Source organism: Triticum aestivum, chromosome 3B, assembly GCF_018294505.1.
Source record: "Triticum aestivum cultivar Chinese Spring chromosome 3B, IWGSC CS RefSeq v2.1, whole genome shotgun sequence".
Classification (NCBI taxonomy): Eukaryota; Viridiplantae; Streptophyta; class Magnoliopsida; order Poales; family Poaceae; genus Triticum; species Triticum aestivum.
The window spans coordinates 610,562,090-610,584,472 of NC_057801.1; positions in this window are offsets into that span (position 1 = coordinate 610,562,090).

The following is a 22,383-nucleotide window of genomic DNA, read 5'->3' on the forward strand; positions in this document are numbered from 1 at the left end:
GACACCGTCAGTAGCCCCCTGAACCGGTCTTCAAGTTGGGGACGCTCCTTGATTCTTCCGAACTGTTCTTCATCTTCGGTCGTCGGTCTTGAAAACTGGTTCGACAAATCTTCTCATCTTCGATCTTGAGGATCGCCGAAGTGCATCCAAAGAGTTTACACGTCAGGTATATGAGGATCCCCTTTAAGTTTTCGGCCTTTATCAATGCCTTATTATTTTTATGCCACACCTAGGGTTTGGAGTTGTTCCTGGGCGGCAGTGTCCTCTTGCGTCTGAGCTCCAACGCCGGACTGCATTCGAGGTATCTGTTGTAGCTGAGCACCAATGCCGGACCGCTTCTGAGCTCCAACGTCGGAATGTATCCGAGCTCCACCGCCAGAATGTATCCGAGCTCCACCGCCAGACTGCATCTGAGTAGTATTGTTACTGCCGAGCTCGAACGCCAAACTGCATCCGAGCTCCAATGCCGGACTATGTCCAAGCTCCAACGCCGGACTATATCCTAGGTGTCATAGATCACCTTGGTTCAAAAAAGTTGAAGGAGTTTAGCCGAGCTTAATGCCGGAAATGCATTCTACGGAGCCAGTCACTAGCGTCAGAGCTTTATGCCGGACCGCTTCCGGGGTGTCTATTGTAGTCGAGAACCAATGCCGGACTGTATCCGAGGTGGTGCACCACCTCGGCCATGGGATGATTTTTATGAATTTAATTCGGAATTGTGCATTATAATCTCGCCAGAGATGTATAGCCAGTAGCCCTCAAGGTGCGTGTTGGCCTAATATCCGGGATGCACCTGAAGGAAAAAATCAAACCGCTGACCCTAGTAGCCCCTGAGACTCAGGTCGATTCATAAAATCAGCCTGAGGATCAACTCCCAGCTCGGCAGCATACTTAGGAATAGAAACACGCTGTGCAAAGTCCTCGAGACTCAGGTTGGGTGCGATCGACCAACTTGAGGATAATAATCTTCTCGAAAACTATATTGCGCTTTAAATTTTCTGCATTGGATTATCAATGCAGTAGCCCCCGAGACACTGGTCGGGTGGCAACACCAGATCAGGGGATCGATGTGCCCTTTTAATATTTGTAAATAATAAGCCCGAAGCCTAGTAGCCCCTGAGCCTTAATGCGGGCACGGGAGGCCGAATTAAGGATCGATATCCATAGTAAAATCACAAATTATGTGTAATGACTCTATGTATCCAAGTGCTTTACATCATTAATGCTTGGATCCGCAGTGTAAAAAACTTTGTTGACCGACCATCGGCTTCCACCTCCTTGGCCAGCAACTGAGGAGTGTTTGTCCTACTTTATAAAGCCTTTATGAGGGCAAAGATTTACGGCAAACAAGGCAATCCGGCCATACGGTTTTATAAACAAAGGTACGTAGAGAGACATGTTATATCATTGTTTAACATAAGAAACATTATCCAAAGAAAATAGTCCCACTATCGCTTCCTTTCTTTGGGTTGTCATGCTAAGCATGATCATGAAACCTCAACTCCGATCAATGTGGGAGGAAAATACTGAGGATTTAGTTTGGGGAAAGCTTCCAAACTCTGTGGTCTAAATGAACCCAAATTTTCACTTCCGTTGCGACCATTTATAATCTGAAAGTGGTCCATCATCGGCTTCTACCCCTTTGTAGATGCTACGCAGGGTGTTTCCAAAATAACAAAGCAACCCTTAGCCGACGTCTCGGTGCCCGAAGGCGGTTGTGTTGGCGGAAACGAGGCAATCAGATATGCAGGCTTTATAACTTTCACTTAGTCATAGGAGCTTAAAGTTGGGAGGCCAGCAAGTAGCCCCCCGATTAGTGTTCAGCGACAGCCGAGGTCAAGCCGTAAAGACTTCGGCCAATGTTATGAATGGCCCGTCATTTAATACAGTCATCGGACCGCTGACCAGTTTACGCTTATTGTGACAGTCAGTTTTCGGCTTTCTCCACTGCGATGCTTAATCATGCGAGACGGAAGCACAATTGCAGTGGTTCTCCCTTTGAACACCTAGCCAAACAAAGCGGAACATAGGAGGCAAGCCCAGGAGCCGGGCAACCCAACTATTGACCGAAGACACAATTCGAAACTGATGCATATATAGCAATATCCAAGAATTTTTGCCGAATCTCTAAAGGTGTCTAGCGTTGCACCGTGAGACTTACGCGGAAAACACACAAATAGTTTAAAAGTGCCAAAAGCCTGGAAAACCAAAAAACGCTAGTAAAAACATGACGTCCGAACAAGATCAAGTGATCGGTGCCAATCCGAAAATTGGAAAAAAATTGTGCTTCTGTCGACCAAGAAGAAAACACATATACAACTCATATATATATTTTAAGAGCCCCCAAGTGACTTGGGCAAAAGGATTTTATGTATAATGATTGTATGTACCGAAGTACTTATATCATATATGTGTTCACCCGAACTTTATACGCGTCTTAACCGACCATCGGCTTCTCCCTGTTCGGTCAAGGACCGAAAAGTGTTATGTACTCCCCCTGTCGAGAATATCGACGATGTTTCCAATAACGAGGCAATCAGGCCATAAGGCTGTAATAGGCAAAGCGCACTCAGGGAACTTATGTTATATTACCGACGAAGTGTAAGAAGCATCTTCGAAGAAAATAGTACCCCCACCGATACCTTTCTTCGGTTGCTCACTATGAGACTTGTGCAATAGATTTTTTTGTACTCATGAGTTCCGTTGTATGCCGACCATTATTGAAAACAGTAAGAGCGCTACCTTTCGGCTTCACCCAGTCTGAGGTTCGGCTCGGGTGACCCGATCGTGACAATTGCAGAGGTGCTCCCTTTACTCCCTAGCTGAACAATCCAGAACGTAGGGGTAAACACAGGAGCAAGGCAACCCAGCTTGCAAATCTCTTAGGTTAATATGGTGCATATTGTGGCGTAATACACGAACAAGGAACGAAGCCGTACAAGTATAATCATATGCAAGAGGAAAAGCTCCATCAAGGGAGCCCCCAAATAAACGGGGTATTTGAATATGTGCGTCACAGACAAAGTTTTGACAAGGAACTTTGTCACAAACAACTTTTTGCCAAAAAAGTATAATGCTTGGTCAGACCGAACAAAATTTAAAATTTTAAAACATTGAGCATGAAAGCGACTTAGCTGGTTAATGTGTTCAGCATTGATGACGAGGTCCGGATTTATGGCGGGACGAAGCCATAGTCCTCGGCCTGGCCGAGGTCCCAGCCCCCAAGCCGGTTCCGAAACGTCCGAGAAAAGAGCTTGGATTGACAAAGTGACAGCACAAGACTGCCGATATGTCGAGGCAAAGCCCCCGGTTCAGCCGAGATGTCAGAGCTGATCGGTTGGTGACGCCGAAGTGACTATGTGGCACAGTCGAAGTCGTTTACCTACACACAGGAAATAGTGCAGTCCAAAAATACAAAAAAATATCACATATTTAAAATACGCAAAGTAAATTGTTAAAAATATGTAGCATGGGCGCCTAGGTCATCTTGATGACGTGACAACATTGTGGCACGGCAATGTCCATATAGGTGCCGACCCAGATGAGGGTGAGAGGCTGATCCGGCCGATGCCACGTACAAGTGTCGACAAAATATTTCTGCAAAAATAGTGCAGTGCAAAACGATAGAAAATATTCTGCGTGCAATAATTTTAGGAGCTAACTGAATAATTAGGAAAAACAAAGCCTGTTCGGAGGTGATGACCCGGACTGAAGTAAACGGACGAACTGATCTGTGCTGAGCATGTGAGAAAAAAAGGGGGAGAAATAAGTCTCCCTGTGGTGTGCTGCCATCGAGCCGAGCTCTGGTCGGTGCCCTGCTCCACACTATCTCTTTGGCTGGATCACCCGTGGGCCAGATTGAGGCAGGATCCGATATATCGCCTAGTAGCAGACGCGAAGATAGGCCGCACTGTGATCTGATGTCTTGTGAGGCAATCAACAGATGATGTAGTATCAACATCAAATCTGAATCAAACAAGTTGGAGGAGGTCTAGCATCTCACGCAAGTGTTAGTACATACTGGTATGATACTAGTTTTAGTGCAAGGGTCAAATCAATCTAGTACATGAAAAAGAATGCACGGAAGACATATGACAAGGCAAAAGCGTAAACTGCCTTCAGTATTTGATTAAATAAACAAAAGGGAGAGGAAGGATTAAGTCTCCCTGCGAGTTGCCGTATGGCCGAATTTTTGCCGGCCCTGGCGTGAGTGTGCACGCGTGATCTCCTGGGCTGGAACACCGCTGGTCGGATCACCACACTTTTTTATTGCGCTAACCTAGATTGAGGCTGCAAACTTCAGGATCTTGTTTGCATGTTGGCACTATTCAGATCCATAGTACTGCCCGGCGGCGGACACATATGTCGCTATTGAAATTTTCTCAATTCTGATCTGCCAAAGCAAATAAAAGGCAGTGACCTGTAGAAAACAAGTAAGAACTGCCATGAAAAGTTTCTCTTTGGTTTCTACGTGAGGTAGTATTTTGGGTTACTAGAATCCAACCACGTCGACGTTGTACTGCCAAACTAGTAGTCAATTGGATTAGTATACTAGTACTCAATTACGTGAAGCAGTAAGATTTTAGGTCCGTGCACTTTTTAGCAAAGGTAGCACAGGGTTGGCGGCCAAGCAAGGGATGAACTAAAAAAAGGAAAGGAACCGGATCTCCCTGGTGCATGCATTCCATCAGGCTGATTTGATCGGCCGATGTGCACAGTTGCCACGCGTGAGCGCTACTGGTCCAGGGTGGCTCCTTGGCTAGGGCGCCGCTTGATGGATTTTCCATTGCCTCCGTGCATGTTTTTCCGACGCCTTCACGGCGCGCCGATGCCGCAACAGCGGAGATTGGATCTGCCGTATTATCATAGGTCGGACACTTTTTGTATGATCTTGATTTGACTGCGAAAAGGGTATCCTGAGGCAGTAGTCATAGTTTACAATAAAGATAGACTATACAGAATACATGTAATAGAAAAATATCACCTGATCATCCCATCGATCCGCGCCGATCACCCAGCATGCTCTCAATGAAAGCACCAATGTCGGTTCAATATCCGGCGTATCTCGTAGTAGGGGTCCTAAGCTAGGCGTCTTGGAGTGATGGTAACACAGACACGGGGTTTTACCTAGCTTCGGGCTCTCTTGATGAGATAATACCCTACATGCTGCTTTTTATTGTATTCATATGGGTGTAGTATAGAGTACATGTATCTACCACGAGATTGTAGTAGTGAATATGAGATTGTCTATTGACTAGCCTGGCCTCGGTTTATATAAGACACCGGAGGCCTAGGGTTTAGGAGAGTCCTTGTCTTGGGCGCAAAGTCTGGTGGAGTCTTACTTGTATGCAGCAGGGGTTGTCCGAACTGGCACGTGAGTATACGGCCATGGGGGTCCTCGGCCCAATCCAACTGATCCGGAGACGACGTGGTGAGTACCCCCTAGTCCAGGACACCGTCAGTAGCCCCCTGAACCGGTCTTCAAGTTGGGGACGCTCCTTGATTCTTCCAAACTATTCTTCATCTTCGGTCGTCAGTCTTGAAAACTGGTTCGACAAATCTTCTCATCTTCGATCTTGAGGATCGCCGAAGTGCATCCAAAGAGTTTACACGTCGGGTATCCGAGGATCCCCTTTAAGTTTTCGGCCTTTATCAATGCCTTATTATTTTTATGCCACACTCAGTGGGACCTGCTCCTGATGGTTCCCCCGCGCTGCCGCCAAGGGTAGCACGGGGTCTTGGCGTGCTGGTGCAGGGATGCGGTCTTGTCGTGCAGGTGTAAGGAGCGCGTGAGCGCCTTCTTGAGGCCGAGGGATTTCTTGGCAGCTTCTTTCTTGCCGCGCGGGCACCGGACATGGTGGGTCACGTCCAGGGGCCGCGCACCTTCGAGCCAGGGTGCCTTCTTGGGGAGGAGGTGGCGGAGGCGCTCCCTGAGCAGAGTCGCCCACGCATGACGGAGGGCGAGGCAGCGAGAGGGACAACGCGTGAGAGCCCCCTGCGGCGCTGACGAGCTCGGTGATGCGGGCGAGCCATTCTTCGTAGAGGTCGTCGACGGGGCGGTAGTGCAGGAGCTCACGTGCCAGGAGCAATGCGGCCTACGCGTCCGTGGGGGCGCAACGAGTGTGAGACGATGAACCAGCTGGGGTCAGCGACGGAGTGGCGGTGCGGCCATCCCGCCGCACCGAGGGGTGCAGCGAAGATGCTTGCTGCTCGTTCCCCGTCAGTCCAGTGGCAGCGTTGGCGGCAGGTGATGGAGAACGGCGAGGAGGCCCACCGACGGGGGCCTTCTGGGCGACGTGGGCGGCGAGAGCAGCCCGACGCTTGGCACGAGCTCGGCGAGCATCTGCCATGGATGCGAAGAAGCGATGGGATGCAGATCAGCAGAAAAGATTTTGGCACACCCCTATCTGGCGCGCCAAATGTCGGATATCGGGTTCTGGCAAGACCCTTAAGGTTCGAACTCTGGGGTGCGCACGAAGATCTTTTCCCTACCGATTCACGCCCACAACCTTGCCGCGATTCCAAACTAGCATGATGAACAACACAAGAGACACGAGGTTTATACTAGTTTGGGCCACCGTTGTGGTGTAATACCCTAATCCAGTGTGTGGTGTGGTGGATTGCCTCTTGGGCTGATGATGAACAGTACAAAGGAAGAACAACCTCGCAAGAGGTGTTCTTGTGCTTGGTGGTGGTATGCAGATGAACTTGACCTCCCTTTCTACTGTGGTGGCTAGCCCTATGTATAGAGGCCCTTGTCTTCTTCCCAAATATTGAGCGGGAAGGGAGCCAACAACGACCATTTTGAAAGGGGACAACTAGTACAAGCTATCCTGACTAAAGGTGGTCTTCGACTGCCAAAGGCATTGGTGATGATGTCGTCTTGGGCTCCACTGTGAAATCCGTCCTGCCGCTCTGCTGGTCTTGGTCTCATTGTACCAATATGGAAACCTTTGCTTGATGCCTCGGTACTCCGCACCTGCACTTTCACCCTTTGCACCAAAGAGGAAACGAGGACACTGCGTAGGCTGGCGCCCTCCTGGTCTTGATCGTCATGGCTTGCATCATGAGTACCTCATGAGGTACCCCTTGCCTTGATCTCTTCGCCTCCTCCCGTGCCTGCCTGGTGAGGCTGCCCCTGAGGAGGCCTTGTGTCGTCTGCCCCATGAGGCTTGGCCCCTCGCGAGGGTCTTGAGCTTGGGTTGATGAAGAAGGGCCGTACCGGGCCGCTAGTGAGCCACACCGCTGGCCGCAGGCAGGCAAGTCTGGGGACCCCCGTTCCCAGAATGATTACAAATATAACAGCATGGAATAATAAAAAATTATAGATATGTAGGAGACGTATCAGCATCCCCAAGCTTAATCCCTACTTGTCCTCGAGTAGGTAAATGATAAAAACAGAAATTTTTGATGTGGAATGCTGCCTAACATGTTCATCACATAATCTTTTCTTTATAGCATGGACATTTGGACTTTTATATGGTTCAAAGCAATAGTCTAGTTTTGACACGAAGACTTTAATACTCAAGCATACCAACAAGCAACCATGTCTTTAAAAATATCAACACTAAATCAAGTTATCCCTAGACCATTATGCTCAACCATTGATCCATTCATGAAACACACTCGAATATTAGCTACACCCAATGCTCAAATACGATCATAGCGGCCCTTAGTTGGTGCTTTATAAGAGAAGATGGAGACTCAAATTCAAAATAAAAATTGCATAAAGTAAAAGAAAGGTCCTTCGCAGAGGGAAGTAGGGATTTGTAGATGTGCCAGAGCTCAAAGCAAAAATTGAGAGATAAAAACATTTTGAGAGGCATACTTTTGCCACCAACGAAAACGACTTAGACCTCCCAACACTTTCCATGCTAGATACATCATAGGCGGTTCCCAAACAGAAAATAAAGTTTATTCCTTTTTCCACCATTACTTTCACTTTCCATGGCTAACCGTATCCACGGGTGTCCTCCATACCAACACTTTCCAAGGAGTTTATTATTTGACAACATAAAGTAAATTCTTTTCTCATTTTGGGACTGGGCACCCCTAATACCTTTGTCTTACTCTCGTGCAATGACAAGTGAATCAACACTCATCGTGAGAATAACACATCTAGCATGGAAAATATTGGCCACCCCTCACCACCTCGCGAGCGGTGCGAGCACACAAAAGAGAAATTTATTTTGAAAATTAGATATGGCACATGCAAATTTGCTTAGAACGGCATGGAAATACAGCATATAGGTAGATATAGTGGACTCATATGGCAAAAATGGTTTAAAGGGTTTTGGATGCACAAGTAGTAATCATAGTTAGTGCAAAATGAAGGCTACCAAAAAGATTGAGAAGCGACCAACCAAGAAACGAAAAATCTCGAACCCAAGCATTAAGCATAAGTAACACCGAATAATGCACCACAAGTAGGATATAAATTTCATTGCATAACTATTGACTTTCGTGCTTGCATAAGGAATCATAAACTTTAACATCAATATTCTTATTAAAGCACAATTACTCATCAACATGACTCACATATCATATCATCATATCTCAAAACCATTACTAAGAATCAATTTTATTTTGTCCAATGATCTTCATGAAAGTTCTTATTATATCCTCCTTGGATATCTATCACTTTGGGACTATTTTCATATGTTGTTTTTTATAAGCTCAAACAAATTTAAGTGAAGAACATGAGCATAATATCTCTTTCTCTAAAATAATCTAAGTGAAGAAAGAGAGAATTTCTTAAAAAATTACTAACTCCCAAATAAATCTAAGTGAAGCATGAGAGCATTTCTTCAAAAATAACAAAGCACACCGTGCTCAAAAAGATATAAGTGAACCACTAGAGCAATTCCAAGGCTCTAAAAAATTTAAGTGAAGCATAGGAGCAAGCATAACATATATTTTGGCTCTCTCAAAAAGAGGTGTCAGCAAGGATTCAAGACTTAAAACACAAAGCAAAACAAGTAAATACTCATATCATTCAAGACGCTCCAAGCAAAACTCATAATATGTGACGAATAAAAATATAGTTCCAAGTAAAATACCGATGGTTGTTAGAAGAAAGAGGGGATGCCACTCGGGAGCATACCCAAGCATAGTTGCTTGCTACTTCTTGAATATTATCTTCGGGTGCCCTGGGCATCCCCAAGCTTAGCCTTCTACTAATCCTTATTCATTCATCCATCGTGAGATCATCCAAAACTTGAAAACTTCAATCACACAAAACTCAACAAAAACCTTCATGAGATCCGTTAGTATAAGAAAGCAAACCACTACTATAAGTACTGTTGCAAACCCATTCATATTTTATTTTTGCATTATATCTACTATATTCCAACTTTTCTATGGAAAAAACTCATCAAAGAAAACCATAGAATCATCAAAACAAGCACACAACGCAAAGAAAACAGAATCTGTCAAAAACAGAACAGTCTGTAGCAATTTGACTACTTCGAATATTTCTGTAACTCCAAAAATTCTGAAAAATTAGGACGACGTGAATAATTAGTTTATTAATATTCTGCAAAATGAATCGACTCAAAATCACTCTTATATTAAAAATGAAAAATAATTTTGTGAGCGCAAAAATTTCTTTTTTCAGCAAGATCAAATCAACTCTCAACCAAATCATCCCAAAGGCCTTGCTTGGAACAAACACTAACTTACACCACAAAAACACATCTAGCCAGAGGCATAATTGTGTATTTTATTGAAAACAGCTAGAAAACCAAAAAGCAAAAAGATACAAGTTGGGTTGCCTCCCAACGAGCGCTATCGTTTTACGCCCCTAGCTAGGCATAACGCGTAGGATATAAGTTTTGTCATCCTTAGTTCTAGTTCCATATGATGCCCTCATGATTGATTCATATGGTGGCCTAATTCTTGTTCTAAGGAAGTATTCCATACCCTTTCTTAGTGGAAATTGAAATTTAATATTGCCTTCTTTCATATCAATCATGACACCAACAGTACGTAAAAACGGTCTACCAAGAATAATTGGACAAGACGGGTTGTAATCAATATCAAGAACGAAAAAATCTATGGGCACATAATTCCTATTTGCAAGAATAAGAACATCATTAATTCTTCCCATAGGCTCTCTGATAGTATAATCCGCCAAGTGCAAATTTAAAGAGCACTCTTCAATATCGATAAGACCAAGCACATCACATAAAGACTTCAGAATTGTAGAAACACTAGCACCCAAGTCACATAAAGCAAAACACTCATAATTTTTAATCTTGACTTTGATGATAGGTTCCCATTCATCATGTAATTTTCTAGGAATTGAAACTTCTAATTCCAACTTTTCTTCAAAGGCTTTCATCATAGCATCAACAATATGTTTAGTGAAAGCTTTATTTTGTTCATAAGCATGGGGTGAATTTATCATGGATTGCAACAAAGAAATACAATCAACCAAAGAGCAACTATCATAATTAAAGTCTTTGTAATCCAAAATAGAGGACACATCACTACTTAAAGTCTTGACCTCTTCAAACCCACTTTTATCAATTTTCTCAACAAAATTTTGACCCTCAAATCATAGGGACGCCTTCTAACTAAAGTTGACTCTTCTCCAGTTCCTTTTTCATCAATCTTAATTTTACTAAACAAAGAATCAATAGAAGAAACACCAATCATTTATCACTTTTATCTTCTAACGAGATTGGTTTGGCGGCCATTTGATTTACTAAAGTAGCTTGTGCATTGGATGTTTTTCCAAACAAACTTTCAACAAAAGCATACTTAGATTGGAGATTGCAAACTTCTCTACTAATATCATCAAGTTGTTTCGTTATAGCCTGTAACACAATGGAGTGTTCCTTAAGTTCTTCAGTAAAATATTTATTATGCTCAAATTGTGTAGTCATATATTCCTTAGTACTTTTCTCAATTTAAAGCAAAGTATTTGCGTAAGGAACATCATAATATTTTCTTTGAGGCATCATGACTACGCAAACAAGAACGCACACAGAAACAGATCTGACGAGAAAACGGCGAACGAAAAAGGGGCAAATAAAACAGCAATTTTTTGTGAAGTGGGGGAGAGGAAAACGAGAGGCGAATGGCAAATAATGTAAATTGCGAGGAGATGAGATTTGCAATTAGGAACCTGGTTGATGTTGAAGATCCTCCCCGGCAACGACACCAGAAATTCCTTCGATATCTGCTAGAACTACGTCGATATTTCCCCAAAGAGGAAGGGATGATGCAGTATAGCGATGGTAGGTATTTCCCTCAGTGATGAGACCAAGGTTATCGAACTAGTAGGAGAACCTCCTAACACCACGTAAACAGCCCCTGCACACAAATAACAAATACTCGCAACCTGGCGTACTAAATGAGTTGTCAATCCCTTTCGGGTAACGATGCCTTGAATTGGCTAGCAGATGTGATAAAGTTGTGATAGATAGGATAAATAGGTCGCGAAATAAAAAAATTGCAGCAAGGTATTTTTGTATTTTTGGTTTAATAGATCTGAAAATAAAAGCAAAGGAAAATAGATTGCAAAGGCAAATATGATGAAAAGAGACCCGGGGGCGTAGGTTTCACTAGTGGCTTATCTCGAGAAAAATAGCAAACGATGGGAAAACAATTACTGTTGGTAAATTGATAGAACTTCAAATAATCATGACGATATCCAGGCAATGATCATTATATAGGCATCGCGTCCAAGATTAGTAGACCGACTCCTGACTGCATCTACTACTATTACTCCACACATCGACCGCTATCCAGCATGCATCTAGTGTATTAAGTTCATGGAAAAATGGAGTAATGCAATAAGAACGATGCCATGATGTAGACAAGATCTATTTATGTAGAAATAGACCCCATCTTGTTATCTTTAATAGCAATGATACATACGTGTCGTTTCCTCTTCGGTCACTGGGATCAAGCACTGTAAGATCAAACCCATCACAAAACACCTCTTCCCATTGCAAGATAAATAGCTCAAGTTGGCCGAACAAAATCCAAATATCAGAGAAGAAATACGAGGCTATAATCAATCATGCATATAAGAGATCAAAGAAGACTCAAATAACTTTCATGGATAAAAACATAGATCTAATCATAAACCCAAAGTTCATCGGATCCCAAACAAACACACCGCAAAAGGACTTGCATCATATGGATCTCCAAGAGTGAAAGTGCAACTATCCCTAGGTGGTTTTGGTAATTCCTAACAACATATAGCTCATTGAGCTAATATCATTACAAGATGAACATTTCAGGAAAAGCTCAATGAATGGCATGGCATGGATGAGGAAAGTGGATCCCTCAAAATTCTAAGGATAAAAGGATTGGCTCAAGCTGAAAAGCTCGAGACTTCACATTTTACATTTTAGTGATCCAAGATCACATCGAGTCTATAGGAAAAGCCAATACTATCAAGGAGGGATGAGGTGTTGCTTAATGAGTTTCTTGCTTCAAGTGCTTAGTGATATGCTCCAAAACCCTCAACTACTTTTCTCATATCCACATATGACCTAAACCAAAAGTCAAACTCGGCCCCACCAATTCCTTCTATCCGGCGCCACCGAGTTTAGATGTCATCGCCACTGCCACAAACCCTAGGCAAATCGATCTCACCAATAGGGATCTCGGTCTCACCGAGATGGGATTGTAATCTCTCTATTTCCCTTTGTAACGTTTCAGTCTAACTGAAGTGAGCGATCGGTCCCACCGAGATTGCAATGTAAACTCTCTGTTTCCCATTCGTAACATTTCGGTCCCACCGAAATGAGCGAACCGGTCCCACTGAGTTTACCTGACCAACTCTCTGGTTAGCTTATTACCAAAATCGGTCTCACCGAGTTTGTGTAATGGTCTCACCGAGATTACTTTATGCCCTAACCCTAACCATATCGGTCCTACCGAGTTGCATGTCGGTCTCACCGAAAATCCTAACGGTCACTAGGTTTACTAAATTGGTCTGACCGAGTTTGTTGATTCGGTCTCACCAAGATTGGTAAATTGTGTGTAACGGTTAGATTTTGTGTGGAGGCTATATATTACCCTCCACCTCCGCTTCATTCGTGGAGAGAGCCATCCGAACGAACCTACATTTCCAACTTACCATTTCTGAGAGAGAACTACCTACTCATGTGTTGAGGCCAAGATATTCCATTCCTACCATATGAATCTTGATCTCTAGCCTTCCCCAAGTTGCTTTCCACTAAGATCTTCTTTCCACCAAATCCAAATCCTGTGAGAGAGAGAGTTGAGTGTTGGGGAGACTATCATTTGAAGCACAAGAGCAAGGAGTTCATCATCACCACACCATTTGTTACTTCTTGGAGAGTGGTGTCTCCTAGATTGGCTAGGTGTCACTTGGGAGCCTCCGACAAGATTGTGGAGTTGAACCAAGGAGTTTGTAAGGGCAAGGAGATCGCCTACTTCATGAAGATCTACCGCTAGTGAGGCAAGTCCTTCATGGGCGACGACCATGGTGGGATAGACAAGGTTGCTTCTTCGTGGACCCTTCATGGGTGGAGCCCTCTGTGGACTCGTGCAACCGTTACCCTTCATGGGTTGAAGTCTCCATCAACGTGGATGTACGATAGCACCACCTATCGGAACCACGACAAAAACATTCGTGTCTCCAATTGCATTTGAATTCTCCAAACCCTTCCCTTTACATTCTTGCATGTTGCACGCTTTACTTTCCGATGCTCATGTACTCTTTGCATGATTGCTTGAATTGTGTGAAGATTGCTTGACTCGTGCTAAGATAGCTAAAATCTGCCTAAGACTAAAATTGGGAAAAGGTTAAGTTTTTGATTGGTCAAGTAGTCTAATCACCCCCCCCTCTAGACATACTTCCGATCCTACAAGTGGTATCAGAGCTTTGGTCTCCATTTTCTTTCATTTCCATAGCTTTTGGTGGTCATAGCCTTGGTTTCACAACCTAGGAGAGTGTGGCGTCTAGCGAGGGAAACTATCACTGTAGAGGTCCTTACTTTGATGGTACTAATTTTGCTAGTTGGAAGCATAAGATGAAAATGCATATTCTCAGACATAACCCCGCCATTTGGGCTATTGTGTGTATTGGCTTGCAAGGTGAATTCTTTGATGGGAGGGAACCAAACCGTGAAGCTAGCGCGATAGAGTTGAAGATGTTGCAATACAATGGTCAAGCTTGTGATATCCTCTTCAACGGATTGTGCCCCGAAGAATTCAACAAAATCAGCCGTCTTGAGAATGCAAAGGAAATTTGGGATACTTTGATTGATATGCATGAAGGTATCGACTCCGTCAAGGAATCCAAATTGTATGTGCTCCAAAGTCATCTTGACAAGTTCAAAATGAAGGATGGTGAAGGTGTCGCTGAAATGTACTCTAGGCTTGCTCTTATCACAAATGAGATTGCAGGCTTAGGAAGTGAAGAGATGACCGACAAATTCATCATCAAGAAGATCCTAAGAGAATTGGATGGAAAATATGATACCGTGTGCACATTGATCCAAATGATGCCAAATTACAAGAATCTCAAGCCAACGGAGGTCATTGGAAGAATTGTTGCTCATGAGATGTCACTCAAGGATAAGGAGGAACTTCACAACAAGTCAAGTGGTGCTTACAAAGCCTCATGTGAAGCCCCTACATCATCAAGTGAGAAACAAACCTTCAATGAAGAATTGAGCTTAATGGTGAAGAACTTCAACAAATTCTACAAGAGTAGAAGCAAAGAGAGAAGCTCCAAGTCAAGATCCTACAATGACAAAAGATCTTCCAGTCGAGAGCACAATTGCTACAATTTTGGGAGACCCGGACACTATTCCAATGAGTGTACAACACCCTACAAAAGAAGAGAAGATTCTCCCAAGAGAAGAAGTAGAAGAGAAGAATCACCACCAAGAGAGAGAAGGAGTAGAGATGATCGTTATGAACGAAGAACATCCCGGAGAAGCAAGGATTCAGAAAGGAAGGACAAGTCATCAAAGAGCTACACAAAACAAAGACATCAAGCTAATGTTGGTGAATGGGTATCCGGTTCTGACTCTGAACATCACTCCGAGAGAAGCTATCACTCCGACTCCGAACATACTCAAGATGAAGGTGTTGCCGGTCTAGCACTTGTGTCAACCAACTCCTACGACATATTTGATTCACCAAATGAAGGAATTGGAAGATGCTTCATGGCTAAAGGCCCTAAGGTAACACAACCCGAGTATGTTGATTTTAATAGTGATGAAGATGACTCGTTAGGTGATGATGATTTACTTATTGACAACTCTAGTGATGAATACTATGATGAAACGTCAATTAATCATGCTAATCAAGATAAAACGAATGACGATGATAAGGAGAAAATTGAGATCCTAACTAAAGAGCTAAACACTCTTAAGTTAGCTCATGAAACTATCTTAGGGGATCATCGAGAAATTTTAAGGACTCATGAGATGTTACGCTTTGAAAAGCTCAATCTTGAGCAAGAGCATGAGTTCTTAAAGGCAATCAATGATGATATTCGCAAGAAAAGTTCTTCTTACATTGCCAAGCGTTTACTCTTATCTACTTACATGCCTCAAGTCAAGTCTAGTAACAAAAACAAGAAGGATTCTTCCTCTAGTAGTAACAATAATCATGCTAAATCCAATATTGTTGCTTCTAGTAGTTCTCTTGATTCCACTAATGATTCTTTTAGCCAAGTTACACTTGAGCAAGAAAATAGCTTATTAAAGGGAATCATAGAGAAAGGTGTTTACAAGAGCCTTGCCGAGAGTAAGCAATTCGAGGAAATTGTACGCAAGCAAGGAAGGCACCGGAAGAACCAAGGTGTTGGTTTTGAACGAAAGTTCAATGCCAATGGAGTTGAGTGGAAAGAAGATCAATACCCCAAGACAAAGTTTGTTCCTCAACAAGAGAAGTATGATCCTAATTCCTTCAAGGGGACACAAGCTCAAGATGATCTTCCACCACAAGACCACAAGCAAAAAGGCAAGGACAAGCTTCAAGAGGAGATTGATGCATTTGAAGAAGCTCCTAAGGCCTTGGTCAAGTGGGTTCCCAAGACTACGTCAAGTTCTACTTCATCAAGTATGACTACAACTCCAAGGATTCCCATCAAGATGTTGTGGATCCCAAAGAAGAAGAACTAGAGAGTTCTTGAGGGAGACTCTGCCAACATACTTCACTCATATGTTTTTGGCAACAACAAGTGCAATCAACTTCCACATCTTGCACTAGTTCAAGGAGTCACAAACCCTCATGTTGGTAAGGCAAGGGACAAGGTAACCTAATGCTTTCATGGACATCATCTTTTGTGTGCATCACTCTATGTCTATGGATATACTTGTTTATTCCTTGTGGGACTAACCCGTGTAGGTATTGAAAGTTCAACTGACTCCAAAGGATTGTTCCAAATGATCTTCATCAACATTGAGCATCCACATCTTCAACACCTACATGAAGTCATCATCGACAAAACCCAAGGTTAGTTCATCCCTCTTAGGGGGGATCTCACATCTAGGGGGAGCTTAACTCTAAGAATTGAGTCAAAGCAACTCTAATGGTGTGAACACATCAATGCATTATGTAAAAGTGGTAACCCCACTTGAGCTTAAACAATGATTATGACCTATGATCAAATGTTCTCATTTGACTCCTAAGTCAATATACTCATATATAGATGACCTAGTCATCGCAAATTGTTTGATAGAGGCTAGAATTGGGTGTGCATGCTTTGCCACATATTTCATTTGCCATTTTATTGTGTGATCATGTTGGTTGCATATTTAACTCATTCGAGGACATCCACTTGTTGCTTTGATTGATTGGCTTCTTTTTCTTTTGCCAAGTGGATGAACAAGAATGCATAAGAACCTTCTCTAGCTATCTATGCTTTTCTTGTCTCAAACTCTATTCATGCTACATCACAAAATTTGATCAAGTCAGATTCGAACCACTCTGTGTGAGGAGCACTCGGAGTCCCCGATTCGTCATAGACTTAAACTTCCAAAACTTCGTTGTGCATTTCGGTCTGACCGATTCATCCATTTCAGTCATACTGAGATCACTAAGTCGATCTAGGGTTTTCATCTTGGTGCAACCGATTTGAACATCTCGGTCACACCAAGTTGCTATAACTGTCAACAGCTATGCATCTCGGTGCCACCGAGTTGTTCCACTCGGTCACACCGACAGGGTCGGGCTATATATACTCACGGGCAAAAAATTTGAAACTTTCTCCAAACCCCTTCGCCCGCGCATAGCTCGCTCTGCCTCCAGGGTCTCCGGATCATCGACTTCGTCGCCAGCCGCCTCCAGTCGTTGGTCTCCGCTGCCGTCAACGGAATTCAACCCCACCATTGCCGCCGTAGCGAGTTCATCGCCAAGCTAGGGTATGGACTCAATCATAGTGCTATCCCCGTCCGATTCCTAGCACATTGTGTTCATCATGATTCTTGCCACGATTGAAACGATTCTATCTAGTCAAAACAATCCATAGATTAGAAGTGAATTGAAAATTTAGGGTTAGGTTTCCGCCGAAACCATCTCGGACCCACCGAGTTGAAAAACTCGGTTCCACCGATTCGGCTAAGGCCATTGCACAAGTGATTCTCGGTCTGACCAAGAATTGCAAATCGTTGTGACCGAGTTCAGGACTCTGTGAAACCCTAGCAGTCTCGGTGCCACCGAACTGTGACTCGGTCTGACCGAGTTCACTAGTTTAGGTTCCAAAAGCTGCTTCGGTATCACCGAGTTTGCAAATCGGTTGATCTAAAATGCTTTCTGTGGAAAACTAAAACTAAGTTTTTGAATCATTCTTTTGCAAAAACCTCTGTATTTTGTGATGCTCAACCATTCTATCTCATCTATATCTCTTCACAGGGTCAGCAATCAGTGTTTGCAGCATGTCTGATCAAAGTGATAGCCAGAACAGGGAAGAGGAGCAGGTTCATATGAGTGAGGGCACTAGTCCCTCTAGCACCTCAGATGAAGGCAGCAGGAGCACCCCAAGCAACTTTCCCAAAGCTACCACCAGGGCCAGAAGGAAGAGAACCTCAGACTCTGAGGATGAAGACTATGTGGCAGCTGAGGATGAGGCCACTTCCAAGAAAATAGTCCTCAAGAAGGAATATGGCTCAGCTGCAGCCACAAAGCCAGGTCTAAAAAGGAAGGTCCCTGCTAAGAGGACACCTATGCTGAAAGTCAGAGCATCAACTCAAGAACCTAAGAAATCTGATCCCAAAGAGGCTGCTGCAGAAGGGAAGAAGAGGAAGGAAAGGGTCAAGAAGACCATGGCTAGAGTTGTTGGACAACCTTCCATGATAGAATAGGAAGAGCAAGAAGAGGCTGCTGCTCCAGCACCCAAGGCACAAAAGCTTATGGGTGATGCTATTAGGTCAGGGGATGCATCATCAAAGCTGAAAGAAGCACCCAAAGCTGCCTCCAAGCCCAAGACTGCACCTAAGAGGAATACCAGGAACATACCAGCTGCTGAGAAGAACAAGGCCCCAGTGCCTGAAGTTGCTGAGGAAGAAGAAGCTGAAGGACAAGTTCTGAGAAAGCTAAAACCTAAGATTCCAGACCACAATGATGCTCATCCTGTGGCTGAGAACATGAAGCTGAGGAAGGATGCTGGACTCAGATAGTGGAGGTTGTCTGATCCTTATGCAATCAGGAGAAGGACTGTTGTTGACTACTGGTTCCACACTAAGGAACAGCAGGATTTCTATGAGACTGTGCTGCTGGACAAGAAACCTATGGTTTGTGACATGAGGTGGGTGGACTGGAAATACATGAAGGAGAATGAGGAACACTACCTAGGTGTGTTTGACAGCTTAAGGGTTGTGGAGTTGATGACTTTGTTGGACAGAAGTTCACAAAGTGGAATGATGAGCTCATAATGCAATTCTACTCCACAGCTCATTTTTGTCCTGATGGCAGAATAGTTTGGATGTCTGAAGGTACAAGGTACCAGTCCACAATTGAAGAATGGGCAAAACTGATCAATGCACCAGAGGAGAAAGCTGATGACTTGGATGTCTATTCCAAGAAGAAAATGGATCACAACACAATGGCACACATGTACAAGGAGATCCCAGATAAAGCACTTGAAACTCATAAGTTTGGATCTGTGCATTATCTTCTGCCAGGACTGCCAACGGTCAACGGGATCCTTAGGCACACACTCTTGCCCAAGTCAGGTGACCACAACATGATCAGAGGCCATGCAATAAACTTTCTACACATATTTGATGTGCCTCAGAAGTTCAAGGTCATGAGCCTCATAGTTGAGACTATCAAGAGGACAGCAGCAGATCAGAAGAGAAGTTGTGGGTATGCCCCACAGATCCAGGAGTTATCAACTCCAAGATGGGCACAGGCACATACTTGTTGGACAAGGAACACTTTGCTATGTATCCAGACTTTGAGGACAACCAAGTAGTCATGAATGAAAATGAACCATCTTTAGTGCAAGCACAAGAGAAGAAGGAGAAGGCTGCCAAGATGCCAACAATTGATGAGGCATCTGAATACTTTCTGAAGAGCAAGCAGGACCAGCTTGGTTACTTGATAGCATCCACACTGAGGATTGAGAAAGGGTTGGCCACCCTAACTCAAAACCAGGAGAGCCTAGAAAGAATCATGGAACAAAAGTTTTATGACTTAGATGTGAAAGTAACTGAGATCCAGTCTGTTGTGGAGCAACTTCAGGATGATATGCAGGAGAGGAAGGGCAAGACAACCACTGATGCATTTGCCAGAGTGCCTAGAGCTCAGAGATCAGTTGCAGTGCCAGTGACAGACACCAGAGCCACTTCATCTGCACCAGCTATAGCTCTAGTGCAACCAGCTCCAGCACCTACTCCTCCAGCTCCATCCACATCAACTGAAGCCTTCGTCCTTGGAGTCATATCTACACCACCACATCAGGATCAAGCCTGAGAGACGATCTAGTACTATGCATTTTCTATGAACTTTTTGGTAACTTGTTGCCAAAGGGGGAGAAAAATGTATAGATCATAGGCTTCGAGAGAGAGAGTTTGCTTTTGTTCTCTCTTGTCTTTGTGGTTGAACTTTATTTGCTTTTGCTTGCTTGAGATACTACTTTATTGTCTGTGTGATACAATGATGATCATGTGTTTGATCATATGCTACCTTAATGCTTGTTAGATGACAATATCTAATTTATCTTTATATGATCATTCCCTTTGCTTGGTGATGAGTGCATGTATTCAATCTTTATTATTTTGAGCGCTCCACCAAGATGTATGTGACATGGAAGAGTAACCCATCAGCCTAACTCCTTGTGCATTTGCAGTCCAAAGCAAATCTTAAACTATGCACAAATTTAGGGGGAGCTCTTTCTTATCAAATACTTCTCAAAGCGACAATGTTTTTCAATCTTATTATCATTTGTCGAAGCTTTGATCTATATGTTGTCATCAATTACCAAAAAGGGGGAGATTGAAAGTGCAACTATCCCTAGGTGGTTTTGGTAATTCCTAACAACATATAGCTCATTGAGCTAATATCATTCCAAGATGAACATTTCAGGGAAAGCTCAATGAATGGCATGGCATGGATGAGGAAAGTGGATCCCTCAAAATTCTAAGGATAAAAGGATCGGCTCAAGCTCAAAAGCTCAAGACTCTACATTTTACATTTTAGTGATCCAAGATCACATTGAGTCTATAGGAAAAGCCAATACTATCAAGGAGGGATGAGGTGTTTCTTAATGAGTTTCTTGCTTCAAGTGCTTAGTGATATGCTCCAAAACCCTCAACTACTTTTCTCATATCCACATATGACCTAAACCAAAAGTCAAACTCGGGCCCACCGATTCCTTCTATCCGGCGCCACCGAGTTCAGATGTCATAGTCACTGCCACAAACCCTAGGCAAATCGGTCTCACCGATAGGGATCTCGGTCTCACCGAGATGGGATTGTAATCTCTCTATTTCCCTTCGTAACGTTTCGGTCTAACTGAAGTGAGCGATCGGTCCCACCGAGATTGCAATGTAAACTCTCTATTTTCCTTTCGTAACATTTCGGTCCCACCAAAATGAGCGAACCAGTCCCATCGAGTTTACCTGACCAACTCTCTGGTTAGCTTATTACCAAAATCGGTCTCACCGAGTTTGTGTAATCAGTCTCACCGAGATTACGTTATGTCCTAACCCTAACCATATCGGTCCTACCAAGTTGCATGTCGGTCCCACCGAAAATCCTAACGGTCACTAGGTTTACTAAATGGGTCTGACCGAGTTTGTTGATTCGGTCTCACCGAGATTGGTAAATTGTGTGTAATGGTTAGATTTTATGTGGAGGCTATATATACCCCTCCACCTCCTCTTCATTCGTGGAGAGAGCCATCAGAACGAACCTACACTTCCAACTTACCATTTCTGAGAGAGAACTACCTACTCATGTGTTGAGGCCAAGATATTTGATTCCTACCATATGAATCTTGATCTCTAGCATTCCCCAAGTTGCTTTCCACTAAAATCTTCTTTCCACCAAATCCAAATCCTGTGAGAGAGAGTTGAGTGTTGAGGAGACTATCATTTGAAGAACAAGAGCAAGGAGTTCATCATCAACACACCATTTGTTACTTCTTGGAGAGTGGTGTCTCCTAGATTGGCTAGGTGTCACTTGGGAGCCTCCGACAAGATTGTGGAGTTGAACCAAGGAGTTTGTAAGGGCAAGGAGATCGCCTACTTCGGGAAGATCTACCGCTAGTGAGGCAAGTCCTTCGTGGGCGACGGCCATGGTGGGATAGACAAGGTTGCTTCTTCGTGGACCCTTCATGGGTGGAGCCCTCCGTGGAATCGCGCAACCGTTACCCTTCATGGGTTGAAGTCTCCTTCAACGTGGATGTACGATAGCACCACCTATCGGAACCATGACAAAAACATCCGTGTCTCCAATTGCGTTTGAATTCTCCAAACCCTTCCCTTTACATTCTTGCAAGTTGCATGCTTTACTTTCCGCTGCTCATATACTCTTTGCATGCTTGCTTGAATTGTGTGAAGATTGCTTGACTTGTGCTAAGATAGCTAAAATCTGCCTAAGACTAAAATTGGGAAAAGGTAAGTTTTTGATTGGTCAAGTAGTCTAATCACCCCCCCCCCCTCTAGACATACTTCCGATCCTACAAAGAGACCATTGTATTGATAATCAAGAGAGAGAGAGAGAGGAAGCCATATAGCTACTAACTACGGACCCGTAGGTCTACAAAGAACTACTCACGCATCATCAGAGAGGCACCAATGGACATGATGCACCCCTCCGTGATGGTGTCTAGATTGGATCTGGTGTTTCTGGACTCTGTGGCGGCTGGAATTGATTTTCATCGACTCCCCTAGGGTTTATGGAATATTGGGGTACTTATAGAGCAAAGAGGCGGTG